The sequence below is a fragment of the Rutidosis leptorrhynchoides genome, chromosome 10 (genome assembly GCF_046630445.1).
Source record: "Rutidosis leptorrhynchoides isolate AG116_Rl617_1_P2 chromosome 10, CSIRO_AGI_Rlap_v1, whole genome shotgun sequence".
NCBI classification, from domain to species: domain Eukaryota; kingdom Viridiplantae; phylum Streptophyta; class Magnoliopsida; order Asterales; family Asteraceae; genus Rutidosis; species Rutidosis leptorrhynchoides.
The window spans coordinates 65,200,117-65,216,012 of record NC_092342.1 but is presented as its reverse complement, the minus strand read 5'-3'; the positions used below and the strand labels follow the sequence as shown (position 1 = coordinate 65,216,012).

The 15,896-nt window shown below is 33.6% G+C and overlaps 1 pseudogene; it reads left to right on the top strand.

Annotated features, from left to right (window-relative positions):
* Positions 1 to 13,673: 13,673 nt before the first annotated feature.
* Positions 13,674 to 15,540, top strand: LOC139873636 (uncharacterized oxidoreductase At4g09670-like; annotated as a pseudogene).
* The last annotated feature ends 356 nt before the right edge of the window (positions 15,541 to 15,896 follow it).

The following is a 15,896-nucleotide window of genomic DNA, read 5'->3' as shown; positions in this document are numbered from 1 at the left end:
ATATTAGATTTTAAAAGTGGGACTATAACTCACTTTCACAGATTTTTACTTCGTCGAGAAGTAAGACTTGGCCACTGTTGATTCAAGAACCTATAACAATATATACATATATATTAAAGTATGTTCAAAATATATTTATAACACTTTTAATATATTTTGATGTTTTAAGTTTATTAAGTCAGCTGTCCTCGTTAGTAACCTACAACTAGTTGTCCACAGTTAGATGTACAGAAATAAATCGATAAATATTATCTTGAATCAATCCATGACCCAGTGTATACGTATCTCAGTATTGATCACAACTCAAACTATATATATTTTGGAATCAACCTCAACCCTGTATAGCTAACTCCAACATTCACATATAGAGTGTCTATGGTTGTTCCGAAATATATATAGATGTGTCGACATGATAGGTCGAAACATTGTATACGTGTCTATGGTATCTCAAGATTACATAATATACAATACAAGTTGATTAAGTTATGGTTGGAATAGATTTGTTACCAATTTTCACGTAGCTAAAATGAGAAAAATTATCCAATCTTGTTTCACCCATAACTTCTTCATTTTAAATCCGTTTTGAGTGAATCAAATTGCTATGGTTTCATATTGAACTCTATTTTATGAATCTAAACAGAAAAAGTATAGGTTTATAGTCAGAAAAATAAGTTACAAGTCGTTTTTGTAAAGGTAGTCATTTCAGTCGAAAGAACGACGTCTAGATGACCATTTTAGAAAACATACTTCCACTTTGAGTTTAACCATAATTTTTGGATATAGTTTCATGTTCATAATAAAAATCATTTTCTCAAAATAACAACTTTTAAATCAAAGTTTATCATAGTTTTTAATTAACTAACCCAAAACAGTCTGCGGTGTTACTACGACGGCGTAAATCCGGTTTTACGGTGTTTTTCGTGTTTCCGGGTTTTAAATCATTAAGTTAGCATATCATATAGATATAGAACATGTGTTTAGTTAATTTTAAAAGTCAAGTTAGAAGGATTAACTTTTGTTTGCGAATAAGTTTAGAATTAACTAAACTATGTTCTAGTGATTACGAGTTTAAACCTTCGAATAAGATAGTTTTATATATATGAATTGAATGATGTTATGAACATCATTACTACCTCAAGTTTAGTAGGTAAACCTACTGGAAGTGACAAGAAATGATCTAGCTTCAAAGGATCTTGGATGGCTTGAAAGTTCTTGAAGTAGGATCATGACACAAAAACAAGTTCAAGTAAGATTTTTACTCGAATTAAGATAGTTTATAGTTATAGAAATTGAATCAAAGTTTGAATATGAATATTACCTTGAATAAGAAAGATAACCTACTGTATATAACAAAGGTTTCTTGATCTTAGATGATTACTTGGAATGGATTAGAAAGCTTGGAAGTAAATTAGTAAACTTGAAGGGATTTTTGAAGTGTTCTTGAAGTGTTCTTCCTATGATGATTATAGCTTGATTCTTGAAGTGATTTTTGATGAAGATGATGATTAACTACTGGAAAAATACGTTCATAATAGTGTGTGTGTGTGTGTTGAGAGAGAATTAGAAAGAGAATTGGAAGTGAAATGGAGTGAATGATGAGTGGTAATTGGTGAGTGGTGAGTGGGGTTAAAAGGAGTTCTAGTTAGTTGACTAGCTCATGGTAGAAGTTAAAATTGATTAGTCATATATGACATAATCAAGAGTGGAATCCCATGCTAGTTCCTATTGGTATATACCCATAGTAAGTACGTTTTGAAGCTGTATATAATACGGGTAAGAATACGACTAGAATTCTTGATGAAAGAAAAGAATAGGAAAGTAACTGTAACCATTTTCGTTAAGTATGAGTGTTTTGATATATGTCTTGAAGTCTTCCAAAAGTATTTTAATACATCTAAATACACTACATGTATATACATTTTAACTGAGTCCTTAAGTCATCGTTAGTCGTTACATGTAAGTGTTGTTTTGAAACCTTTAAGTTAACGATCTCAATTAATGTTGTTAACCCATTGTTTATTATATCTAATGAGATGTTAAATTATTATATTATCATGATATTATGATATATTAATATATCTTAATATGATATATATACCTTTAAATGTCGTTACAACGATAATCGTTACATATATGTCTCGTTTCGAAATCCTTAAGTTAGTAGTCTTGTTTATATGTATATAACTCATTGTTAATATACTTATGGAGATACTTACTTATCATAATCTCATGTTAACCATATGTATATCCATATATATATCGTCATGTCGTTTTTACAAGTTTTAACGTTCGTGAATCGCCGGTCAACTTGGGTGGTCAATTGTCTATATGAAACATATTTCAATTAATCAAGTCTTAACAAGTTTGATTGCTTAACATGTTGGAAACATTTAATCATGTAAATATCAATCTCAATTAATATATATAAACATGGAAAAGTTCGGGTCACTACATAAACCGTATGGCCTAAAGTGGGTTTTGAAAAATAAGAAAGATGACCAAGGTATCGTGATCCAGAACAAAGAAAGATTGGTTGTCAGAGGTTATTAGCAAATTCCTGAGATTTATTAAGATGAGGTTTATGCTCTAGTTGCTAGACTGGAGGCTATTCGAATGTTTTTGGCGTTTGCTTCGTTTAAAGGATTTAAGTTTTTCCGATGGATGTTAAGAGTGCATTATTGTATGGCACTCTTCAGGAAACAGTGTATGTGACTCAGCCACTGAGTTTCATTGATCCACATCATCCAGAAAAGGTGTATCTCTTAGAAAAAGCGATGTATGGTCTTCACCAAGCCCCGAGAGCTTGGTATGCAACTCTGTTAAACTATATGGTAGAGAAAGGTTTTAGGAGAAGAGTCATCGATCAGAATCTGTTTATCAAATAAAAGGGCGATGATATAATGTTGGTACAGGTGTATGTGAACGATATCATCTTTGGGTCTACAGATCAGAAAATGGTAGATGAGTTTTAGGATGCTATGCAGAAACGATTCAAGATGAGTTCACTGAGAGCCATTAATTTCTTTTTAGGGCTGCATGTTGATCAAACGGAAAAAGGCATCTTTCTACATTAATGGAAGTATGTAGCTGACATCTTGAGCCGGTTCAAGATGGAAGATGAACGAGTTGCTAAGAATTCTCTATCGGTGAATCACGGGATTACACCGGAAAATACAGGGGCAAAGTCAACCCGACCCTATATAGAGCTATTATTGGTTCATTAATGTATCTAACTGCGTCCTGCCCGGATATCATGTTCGCGACTTGTTTATGTGCTCGTTATCAAGCACATCTGAATGTGAGTCATATGCTAGCTGCGAAGAAGATCATGCGTTATCTTAAGGGAACTTCAAGTTTGGACTTATGATATCCACAGAAGGATGGGTTCGAGTTAACAGCATATAGTGATTCTGACTATGGGGGCTGCAAAAGAGATTTTGTAATCTACCTCTGGTGGTTGTCAGTTCCTAGGAAGCAGGTTAGTGAGTTGGCAGTGTAAGAAACAAACAGTTGTCGCACAATCAACGTGTGAAGCCGAATATATTGCTGCTTCAAGTTGTACGTCTGAAGTTGTCTGGATTCAACAATAGCTGTGAGATTACGGTTTGCGTATTTCTAACACTCCTATCTATGTTGATAATACTACTGCTATTGTTGTGACTAAAAACCCTGTTAACCATTCTAATACTAAACACATAGGGATCAAGTACCATTTTATTAAGGACTGCTATGACAATAAATTAATAGATGTCTTACAAATAGGTACCACAACCAAACGTGCTGATTTGTTTACAAAGGATTTTGACCGACTACGTTTCCTATTCTTGTTAAATGTGTTAGGAGTGAAAGATAGGGCGGAGGTTGTGTTCGATAAGGAGTTATTAAAGTAACCATCCAATCTGTGTCATTTGTACATTTACATCTGCATGTTGCATCATTTTGCATGATTAATTAGCTTATTTTCTGTTTGCATGATTAGTTTACTTTCTGCTATGTTTTTTTTTTAAAAAATTGAAAAACCAAAAAGAATGTGTTTGTTTGCTTTTTGTTTTAGTAGATTAGTTGAGAAAATGGCATCACCAGAAAATACAAAAACATTAGTAAAATGAAAAACCATAAAAATATGAAAAACCAGAAAATGAGAAGTTGTTATGTGAAAATGGGAAATGATTGTATTACTGCACTTGCATGTTAATCGTTCTGCGTATAAAGTAAGTAATGCATGATTAGTTGATGATAAATTGATAAATTTTGATGATTGAATTTTTGGAATGAGATGATCACACAAACATAAAGTAAATAATCTTGACAAGGAAATCATGGAAAGATTTACAGCGGTTGACGGTAGTCACCTAACTATCACTGAGAATGTACTGAGAAACAATCGTTTAGGAACTCAACAGACGGTTGAGGTCTCCCAACGATTTATACTCTAGTGAAGGATTACCAAGTAAGTCCACAGGGTGAGCTTACTCTGTTAGAATGCATAGCAGTTTCTATTAACCTTTATTGCTTGGGCCGAACCTCATCAGTAGGTCAGTCGGGTATCCAAAGGGGGGTGTTCTCATTATGAACGGGTTGAAAATTGAAATTCTATATCATAGATAATTATCGATTTGAGAATATGTCAACAATGGAAGGAGACTACTTCAACAACAAAGATTAAGGTTGCCGTGTGATTCATCTTCAATGAAATAAGTGGTGCATCATCATCAAAGTTGTAATGTTTTATTTCATTTGGTGTTAATTTTCATTTATGTTTGCAAAAGTTATACGTCAACATCAGAAAATCCAAAAAAAAAAAAAAAATTGGATTCTGTTCTATTTGATTCATGTATATTTGTTCTTCTGTATCTAAATAACGATGGTGCACCACATCTACAATAATGAATCAGGGATATCCATTTGGAATTAAATGTCTATTCATCCTGTGTATTCAACATTTGTACAAGAAAGGTGATCAAACAATGTGCTGATAAGAACAATTTAAGTTATCTATATCCGAGGGGGAGAAGTGACAGAGTTTCAGATCTAGAGAACTCAAATCATTCTGACCTTGAAGCTTTCATTTAGCAGGACCTCAATTCTATTGTTTGTGGTATGGGTTGTGCCGATTAATCTAGATAGATGGGGACATCTTCTGGAGGGTATTCTCACTTAGAATCCCATCACTCCCAAATACATTATATCATTCCATCATTATAAGCTTTCTGCTCAAGCATGGGGTTTATAGCCGCTGGTAGCTAAATGCGTTCTTTCGGAGTATGCAATAAAATTGAGACAAACAAAGCTCTCTGAATCGAAAGGTATAAGTTTAAGGTAGAAGCTCATGGCTGACAGGGTTGCTAGAAACACCGTGAGAACCTTCCTGTTCGCATCCAACATGATACTTCTGCAAATATAAATCAAAAGATATCAAAGTTTTAATATTTTTTCAAGAATCTTTAAGAATGTAACTCTGTTTAATTTGAAAAGAAAGGTTCATACCTGCTCTGATACCACTAGTAGGATCGTGTAAACGGGATTAAATGATCTAATCTTTAATATCTAGTGCGGAATAACTCGATATTGGGTTTTATATCAAAAACAATTAAGCAAACAATGATCTTGTATTATTAATCGACTTTAGGATGATTATGATCAACCCACAAGAGTGCTAGACGACCAGAGATTCGGTTATGACACTTAGAGAGGTTTAGGATACGTGACCCTAACCCGAATTGGCCTCTATATACATTCAGCACGTGCAACTGTGCGGTTGCAGGTTGCAACCGTACGGTTGCCCAATGGACCCGTACGGATGCATTCTACATCCATGCGGTTGCACTCCAGGTGTGTAAACTAAACAATAACACATATTAACTCATAGACTATTACACACCATCTACCATAATGAACGCGGGGACTAACTTTATGCACCAACGGGAAGTAATAACAATCTACCATTATAGTACATGCCAAAAGAAAAGATGCAAAATTTGTCCCAAATGAACCAAGGTAAAGATCAATTTAATTGATTTTCTAGTCTTAATATCAATAGTAGGAGTAGAAATCAACATATAATGAATGGTTCAAGGCAATTGTTGGTAAGTGAATGTGTTGAGCAGGACAATCAATTGGGAAAAAAGAATGCACATGAGGTGTTTGAGGAAATGCCAAGCTTAGAAAATGTCAAACAAAATGGTACCATCCATGACTACTATAAGGTGTTTAACACTCTGTTAAGTAAGATGATGGATTTGAATGAAACTTAAATTATTAGTTACTTTACAAAAGGGTTACATCCGGAAGTTAAGACTGGTGTTAACTTGTTTAAACCGAAAAGCCTTTATGATGCATATATTTTGGCTAAAGTACAAGAAGACACAATCACGGTAGTTAGGCATAGACAAAAACAAAAAGAATTAGAAGATTTAGTACCTTTTCTAAAGGTTAGAGATTTAAGTGTCATAGGAAATAACATGATATAGCAGTTGTGGCTAATGATATAAGTGTTGCTGCTACTGATATTTTTAAAGAAGTTGATAAAGAAGATCAAAATGAGTTTAACTTGACATTTGTTAAAGAGGATAATAATGATGTAGCTGCGGCTGGTAATGATGTAAAAGATGAATATATAAATGCTACTTGTATTAGCCAGAGTTCTATTCATTCAAAAATGTGTAAATCTGGTAATGTGAATGAAGAACATGTTGATGGGGCTATACAAATTCACGATGGGAATCAAAAAAGTGAATCAGTGGACACTGTAACTAAAGAGATGGTGGGAAAGTATTTAGCTGTAAGTAAAGCTCTATTATGTGCATCAATCTCTTTTCAGGAAGCAGGCAGAATAGGTAGTGACAGGCCCATTATAATGATACCTTCTGGTCATGGATATGGTAATGACCACCACCACAAGATGTGCATGGAAGAAGAAGTTGCATTCAAATTATTGTATCAAGTTGACAAAGTGGGGAGTTTGATTGGTATGTAGTGACCCGAACTTTTCCATGTTTATATATATATATTAAATGAAATTGTTATTTACATGATTAAGTGTTTCCAACATGTTAAGCAATCAAACTTGTTAAGACTTGATTAATTGAAATAGGTTTCATATAGACAATTGACCACCCAAGTTGACCGGTGATTCACGAATGTTAAAACTTGTAAAAACTATATGATGACATATATATATGGATATATATATATAGTTAACATGATATTATGATAAGTAAACATATCATTAAGTATATTAACAATGAACTACATATGTAAAAACAAGAGTACTAACTTAATGATTTTGAAACGAGACATATATGTAACGATTATCGTTGTAACGACATTTAATGTATATATATCATATTAAGAGATATTCATACATCATAATATCATGATAATATAATAATTTAAAATCTCATTTGATATTATAAACATTGGGTTAACAACATTTAACAAGATCGTTAACCTAAAGGTTTCAAAACAACACTTACATGTAACGACTAACGATGACTTAACGACTCAGTTAAAATGTATATACATGTAGTGTTTTAATATGTATTCATACACTTTTGAAAGACTTCAAGACAATTATCAAAATACTTCTACGTAACAAAAATGCTTACAATTACATCCTCGTTCAGTTTCATCAACAATTCTACTCGTATGCACCCGTATTTGTACTCGTACAATACACAGCTTTTAGAAGTATGTACTATTGGTATATACACTCCAATGATCAGCTCTTAGCAGCCCATGTGAGTCACCTAACACATGTGGGTACCATTATTTGGCAACTAGCATGAAATATCTCATAAAATTACAAAAATATGAGTAATCATTCATGACTTATTTACATGAAAACAAAATTACATATCCTTTATATCTAATCCATACACCAACGACCAAAAACACCTACAAACACTTTCATTCTTCAATTTTATTCATCTAATTGATCTCTCTCAAGTTCTATATTCAAGTTCTAAGTGTTCTTCATAAATTCTACAAGTTCTAGTTTCATAAAATCAAGAATACTTCCAAGTTTGCTAGCTTACTTCCAATCTTGTAGAGTGATCATCCAACCTCAAGAAATCTTTCTTATTTACAGTAAGATATCTTTCTAATACAAGGCAATACTCATATTCAAACTTTGATTCAATTTCTATAACTATAACAATCTTATTTCGAGTGGAAATCTTACTTGAACTTGTTTTCGTGTCATGATTCTACTTCAAGAACTTTCAAGCCATCCAAGATCCTTTGAAGCTAGATCCATTTGTCTCTTTTCCAGTAGGTTTATCCACAAAACTTGAGGGAGTAATAATGTTCATAACATCATTCGATTCATACATATAAAGCTATCTTATTCGAAGGTTTAAACTTGAAATCACTAGAACATAGTTTAGTTAATTCTAAACTTGTTCGCAAACAAAAGTTAATCCTTCTAACTTGACTTTTAAAATCAACTAAACACATGTTCTATATCTATATGATATGCTAACTTAATGATTTAAAACCTGGAAACACGAAAAACACCGTAAAAACTGGACATACGCCGTCGTAGTAACACCACGGGCTGTTTTGGGTTTGATAATTAAAAACTATGATAAACTTTGATTTAAAAGTTGTTCTTCTGGGAAAATGATTTTTCTTATGAACATGAAACTATATCCAAAAATCATGGTTAAACTCAAAGAGGAAGTATGTTTCTCAAAATGGTCATCAAGACGTCGTTCTTTCGACTGAAATGACTACCTCTTACAAAAATGACTTGTAACTTATATTTACGACTATAAACCTATACTTTTTCTGTTTAGATTCATAAAATAGAGTTCAATATGAAACCATAGCAATTTGATTCACTCAAAACGGATTTAAAATGAAGAAGTTATGGGTAAAACAAGATTGGATATTTTTTGATTTTTGTAGCTACGGGAAATATTAACAATTCTATACAAATCATATCCTAGCTAACTTATATTGTATTATACATGTATTCTAATATATTATGTAATCTTGGGATACCATAGACACGTATGTGCATTGTTTTGACATATCATATCGACCCATGTATATATATTATTTGGAACAACCATAGACACTCTATATGCAGTAATGTTGGAGTTAGCTATACAGGGTTGAGGTTGATTTCAAAAATATATATACTTTGAGTTGTGATCTAGCCTGAGACGTGTATACACTGGGTCGTGGATTGATTCAAGATAATATATATATATATATCGATTTATTTCTGTACATCTAACTGTGGACAACTAGTTGTAGGTTACTAACGAGGACAGCTGACTTAATAAACTTAAAACATCAAAATGTATTAAAAGTGTTGTAAATATATTTTGAACATACTTTGATATATATGTACATATTTGTTATAGGTTCGTAAATCGACCAGTGGCCAAGTCTTACTTCCCGACGAAGTAAAAATCTGTGAAAGTGAGTTATAGTCCCACTTTTAAAATCTAATATTTTGGGATGAGAATACATGCAGTTTTATAAATGTTTTACGAAATAGACACAAGTAATTGAAACTACATTATATGGGTGAATGATCGAAGCCGAATATGCCCCTTTTGCTTGGTAGCCTAAGAATTAGTAAACCGATCTACTAATTGACGCGAATCCTAAAGATAGATATATTGGGCCTAACGAACCCCATCCAAAGTACCGGATGCTTTAGTACTTCGAATTCGTTTTTATCATGTCCGAAGGATTTTCCGGAATGATAGGGGATATTCTTATATGCATCTTGTTAATGTCGGTTACCAGGTGTTCACCATATGAATGAATTTTATCTCTATGTATGGGATGTATATTGAAATATGAAATCTTGTGGTCTATTATCATGATTTGATAATATATAGGTTAAACCTATAACTCACCAACATTTTTGTTGACGTTTTAAGCATGTTTATTCTCAGGTGATTATTAAGAGCTTCCGCTGTTGCATACTAAAATAAGGACAAGATTTGAAATCCATGCTTGTATGATATTATGTAAAAACTGCATTCAAGAAACTTATTTTTGATGTAATATATTCTTATTGTAAACCATTATGTAATGGTCGTGTGTAAACGGTATATTTTAGATTATCATTATTTGATAATCTACGTAATGCTTTTTAAACCTTTATCGATAAAATAAAGGTTATGGTTGTTTTAAAAATGAATGCAGTCTTTGAAAAATGTCTCATATAGAGGTCAAAACTTCGCGACGAAATCAATTAATATGGAACGTTTATAATCAATATTAACGGGACATTTCATGGTAAAGTAACTTCTACCAGAAGATCACTTCAGATGGAAATGGCCTACGAGGAAGTATCTTTCAATCTTGAAATGCTTGACTACTGGGATTGGTATAAAAAGAAAAAGGCTAATGTGAATTTTGACATGTGGAAATGGCCTAAGAGGAAAAAGATAAATAAGAAAAGGATACACACTACAAATATATCGTCTTCGATTCAGAATTTTAATGATCGATTCAAAAGTAAGGCAATGATGTACTTATGGCCCGTCTAAACACCATCATATCAGTAGTTTTCTAGCTAGAGCAATCAATCTCCATGCTTCTAATAGTAAAATCACTTACGTTGTTGAAGGAAGTATTTGCAGTTATATTTGCTTGGTGTTTGCTGGAAATGGCGAACTGGTGAAGAAGTGGTCTGTTCACTACAGGATTGTTACTTTCTTGGTGTTTTATGATGGTCATTCAATTTTTAATTCTGAGACAGAAGATGAACTTATTCAAATGTGGTCACTTCTTATGAAATTTGGTAAAGAGCAACTGAAAAGGCCAGCACGTCTTTATACTTTAGCTTTTATTCTATCGTTGCATGGAAGGGAAAGTTTGATTGAAGTTCGTAGGGGAATTAATCAATTGCAAATAGTTCAAAAGAGGAGAAAATTAAATAGGCGGGTTGTGGTTCAAGTTAATGCTAAAGATATTGTGTTTGATAAGAAATCGAGATCAGCTATGCAAACCGCTATCGTTATACCTGCTGATGTTGTTGGACTTACTATTGGACTAAGAGAAAGGAATGTTGCTTTGGACGAATACAATTCCCCAGAATTTGTTAATGATAAAGTTACAATGGCCAAATCTATAGAACGATCTGATGCCATGAAAAATGCAGGTGTTACTCTTATTAGAGAGGGTGATAGAAAAACCAGTGACTTAACTGGGAATGGTACAACAATGACATCAGCTTTAGTCCAAATAATTATCAAACTTGGTCTTTTGAGTGTCACTGATACGGTCTATTCGAGTCGACCGTGAACTCCTTGAATAAAGCCGATTCGAGATGGCGAGTCTCCAAAGAAAATAGACTTGTGGAAAAGACTTTTGGCTAAAACCAATTTTCATTCATCATAACTTCATAACAATACACCTATTTATTTATACTACTAATACATCGACATTATGGCTAATGCTAACTCCTAATAATAGGGAATACATGGGACGAACGTGTACATGTAACTACTCTATCTCCTTCACACGTACACTTGCTAAATGCTACTAATAACTACTATAATAAATAAACAATAATAAAATGTGACTAAGTCCTACAAAGACACATGCATGAACTTGCTGACTTTTTGGAACATGGGCATTTTGCAACTTCACATGACCACACGTACAATCAAACCATTTTACTAGTTACAAAACTGCTAATAGATTAACCGATATCAATATAGTACCCATGCTTGTATCAATACCCACCGGTTGAAAATCAACCTTGTCCTCAAGGTTGGAGAGATCTTCCACGGTGGTTTTCGGGGCGTTCGTATGAACGGGTACCCATTTTCAACAAACAGCTGCTGATTTTTGAACCACAAAATCATCGGAATCTTCCATGGTGGTTCATGTACAGTTTGAGGAACTACAAAGTGTGGTAGTTTGTAGTGGTGACCATTGTCGACAACAACGGTAACGAGTGATGGGAATAATAGAGCAAGAAAGTACACAACTGATTGGATGAGGTAGCTTTAATGGGAGGCTTATCGGGTAGAGAAATTAAACTTGCGGCTGTGGTGGAAGGAAATGTGGTTAGGCGAGGTAAATCATCCATGGAAGTGGTGTCGATGGTAGGTAAATCATGTGGGGTGACCATGATTTCTAGGGTTGGGATATGTGAGTCTTCATCCATTAGTTTAGCATCAAGGATGGTTTCTGTGTCGTCAACGGGAAGATACTTAGCAAAAGTATATGCTAAATCTGTCCCCGGGTAACACTTAATCACGGTAGCAGCCAAACGGGCATTTGCCGCTTGAAGTTCGGCTAGCGATTCTTCGAGAGTGGAGACAGCATGTTGTGAGGGCATGGTTCGATGCAATGAAAGCACCAATTGATACGGTCTATTTGAGTCAACCGTGAACTCCTTGAATAAAGCCGATTCGAGATGGCGAGTCTCCAAAGAAAATAGACTTGTGGAAAAGACTTTTGGCTAAAACCAATTTTCATTCATCATAACTTCATAACAATACACCTACATATTTATACTACTAATACATCGACATTATGGCTAATGCTACCTCCTAATAATAGGGAATACATGGGACGAACGTGTACATGTAACTACTCTATCTCCTTCACACGTACACTTACTAAATGCTACTAATAACTACTATAATAAATAAACAATAATAAAATGTGACTAAGTCCTACAAAGACACATGCATGAACTTGCTGACTTTTTGGAACATGGGCATTTTGCAACTTCACATGACCACACGTACAATTAAACCATTTTACTAGTTACAAAACTGCTAATAGATTAACCGATATCAAATAGTACCCATGCTCGTATCAATCACTTCTGGTGCTAGCCCAGTGCTGTTAAAGGAGGGTACCGATCAGACTTTATTAATTTTAATTGGGGAAAAAAGAAGATAGTTATACCCGTAAAAGGTCGTGATGATATCAAAGTCGTTGCTTTTATCTTTGTTAGAAATAATGGTGTCCCTGGAACCATGATCGGTGATGCTGTCAACAAGGTTAGACCAACTGTGTCTTATCTATCGAGTTTCGTAACGTGTATTTCAGTTACTTATCTCGCCCCGAGTTCCCGATTTTATGTGGCTTACACTTCACTCTCTCATCTAAGAAAATTGTGGCACTTGTTGGAAGAAATGGCTTTCGTAAAAGTAGCATCATTTCACTCATGGGCTGGTTTCGTAAAAGGTGCTTTATCATCGTCATCTTTTTCAAAGAGATTCTTGAGGACAAGAATCTTTTTGAGGGTGGATAGTTACGATATTCTTAGACTTCCATGTGCCTGGCACGTGATCGATCACTTAAATAACTTCCTAACAGATTTGGCTTGTAACTAAGCTCTTAGTATAAATACTAGCTTAAATGATGTAATAGGGTAGCTTATGAATTTATTGTGTGCGTGTAAACACTCATCTTCTCCCTCTATTCTCTGTAACTCAGATTGTAATAACATTTTCAATTGAATTGTAATTTCAATCTTTGTAATCAATTTCGAAGCCGATTCTTCCTGCGAAGCTTCCCGGTTGGTTACTAGTTCTTCTTCGATTTAGGGTAAATTCAAGAAGGACATAACATACTATATTATGAAATAAGCCAATTGAAATAAGCCACTTGCTATACATAAAAACTTATTTCATAGTTTCATCAACTCTAATTTTCTACTCAAGTTATTTAACTGAAAAATGGTTGAAACCCGGATCCAGTTTGGAATCATAGGTTGTGCTAACCTAGCCCGGAAAGTATCGAGGGCGATTCTTTTGTCCCCAAACAGCACCATTTCCGCAATAGGTAGCCGTTCGTTACAAAAGGCAACGGCTTTCGCATCCGAAATCGGTTTTCCTGAAACATGCAAAGTTTATGGTAACTACGACGCCGTGTTGGATGATCCAAAAGTTGATTCGGTTTATGTTCCTTTACTGACAAGTCTTCATGTGCGTTGGGCTGTTCTTGCAGCTAAGAAGAAAATGCATGTTTTGCTTGAGAAGCATGTGGCACTTAATGTAGGCGAACTTGATACGATACTAGAGGCGTGTGAATCGAGTGGGGTACAATTCATGGATGCTACCATGTGGATGCATCATCCACGGACAGAAAAGATGAAAGAGATCTTTTTAGATCAGCAACGATTTGGACAGCTTAAATCGGTATGCTTTTGTGTTATCAATTTGGGTATTAAAGAACTGTTTTTTTATAACATTAACATTGGTTAGTTTAGTTTGGATTGTTTTTGCTAGTTTAATAACACTGTTTTTATCTAACTGTTGGTAGTTATAGTTACATATATTTTTTTTTATTTGTTTTTTCTTGTTTGTCTTGGAGAGGTAATGATAGACTTTGTTTATAGTACTTAGACTGTTCAATCTTTAGTCAAAACCGCTTAATTTGAAAATTGAACCAAATTAAACTGTGCAAATCAAACCAAATTTGAATATAAAATTTCGGTTTGGCATGGTTTAAAATGCTGAATTCAATTTTCGATTTTACTTTTTAGAATTTAGTTAAACCGAATCAAAAATGAATTCAAAAAATAATATGTTAAATTATTAATCTACATAGATTGCAAACCGATTTTAATATCAAAAGCCGAATTTAAATAGGTTTAAATGAATTTTTAATAAAATATGTTTTATTTTTTTTATTTTTTTTGGGTTTTTCAGTATTAACTGTATCCCAATCGAATTCAAATTTGGTTTTTGGTTTGATTTTGATTTCTGTTTTGAGTTCGAATTCGATTTTCGGTTTTGCTCTAAAAAATTTCAAGACGAGACAAATGAACCCGAATAAACTGAAACCAAATCGATGAACACCTATATGTAGCAATGTTCCGCTTTAGTCATATTAAAGCCATTAGTTTATACCTTAACTAAATGGGATTAATTTGAGATTTCTATTACTAATTTTTTTCGTATTATCTTAAATGACATTAAAATGGTTATAGCTTCATACCACATGTGCGATGTTGGCGAAGGCGATTTCCTGAAAAATAATATCCGCATGAACTCTAATCTTGATTCGCTTGGAGCACTTGGTGATATGGGCTGGTACAGCATACGAACCATTTTATGGGCTCTCGATTACCAACTTCCAAAAACTGTGACTGCTATCCGAGATGCCGAGTTAAATGAATCAGGAGTAATCTTATCATGTGGTGCATCATTAAATTATGAAGGGATAGTTGTAACATTTTATTGATCATTTCTTTCGAATTTATCCACTGATCTAATTGCCCTTGGAACAAAGGGGAACTTGCGAGTTCATGACTTCGCTGTCCCGTTTACTGAGACAGTTGCACATTTTTATGTGGTATCAGATTTCAAATGTGTTAAATTTGGGTTGGACCCAGAACCAAGTGAGTTTAAGATCACAACTGAGCTTCCTCAAGAAGCGTTGATGGTTCAGGAATTCGCTCAATTGGTTGAGCGAATTCGTAGTGGTGATGCTAAACCAGGGAAAAAGTGGCCAATGCTTAGTAGGAAGACACAAGTGGTGATTGATGCGATTGTAGCTTCTATTAATAATGGTTATGAGCCTTTTGAAGTTGTCTACTAGAAATAATATAAGTTTGATTTGATTGTGTTGTTTTCTTACCTATGAAATTGCCCTTTTATAATATATCTAAAGATAATGATGTATAAGAAATTGTTGATTAATGCTCGTATCATTAATAAAATATGTTCATTATTACAAATTACATGTTAAATTGTTAATTATATAAAATAATCACATGTTCACTAACAAATATGTACATCTGAACGAGAAACTATATATTTGATTGTATAGGTAAAATATAAGTTTTTTTGAAATATACTATGTTCAATCTTAGTCTCAATCAATCAACAATTATTGGTGATCCAAACTACTCACACGTGAAAATTTTTGTAAATTAAAAGTTCCCGTAGTTCTCG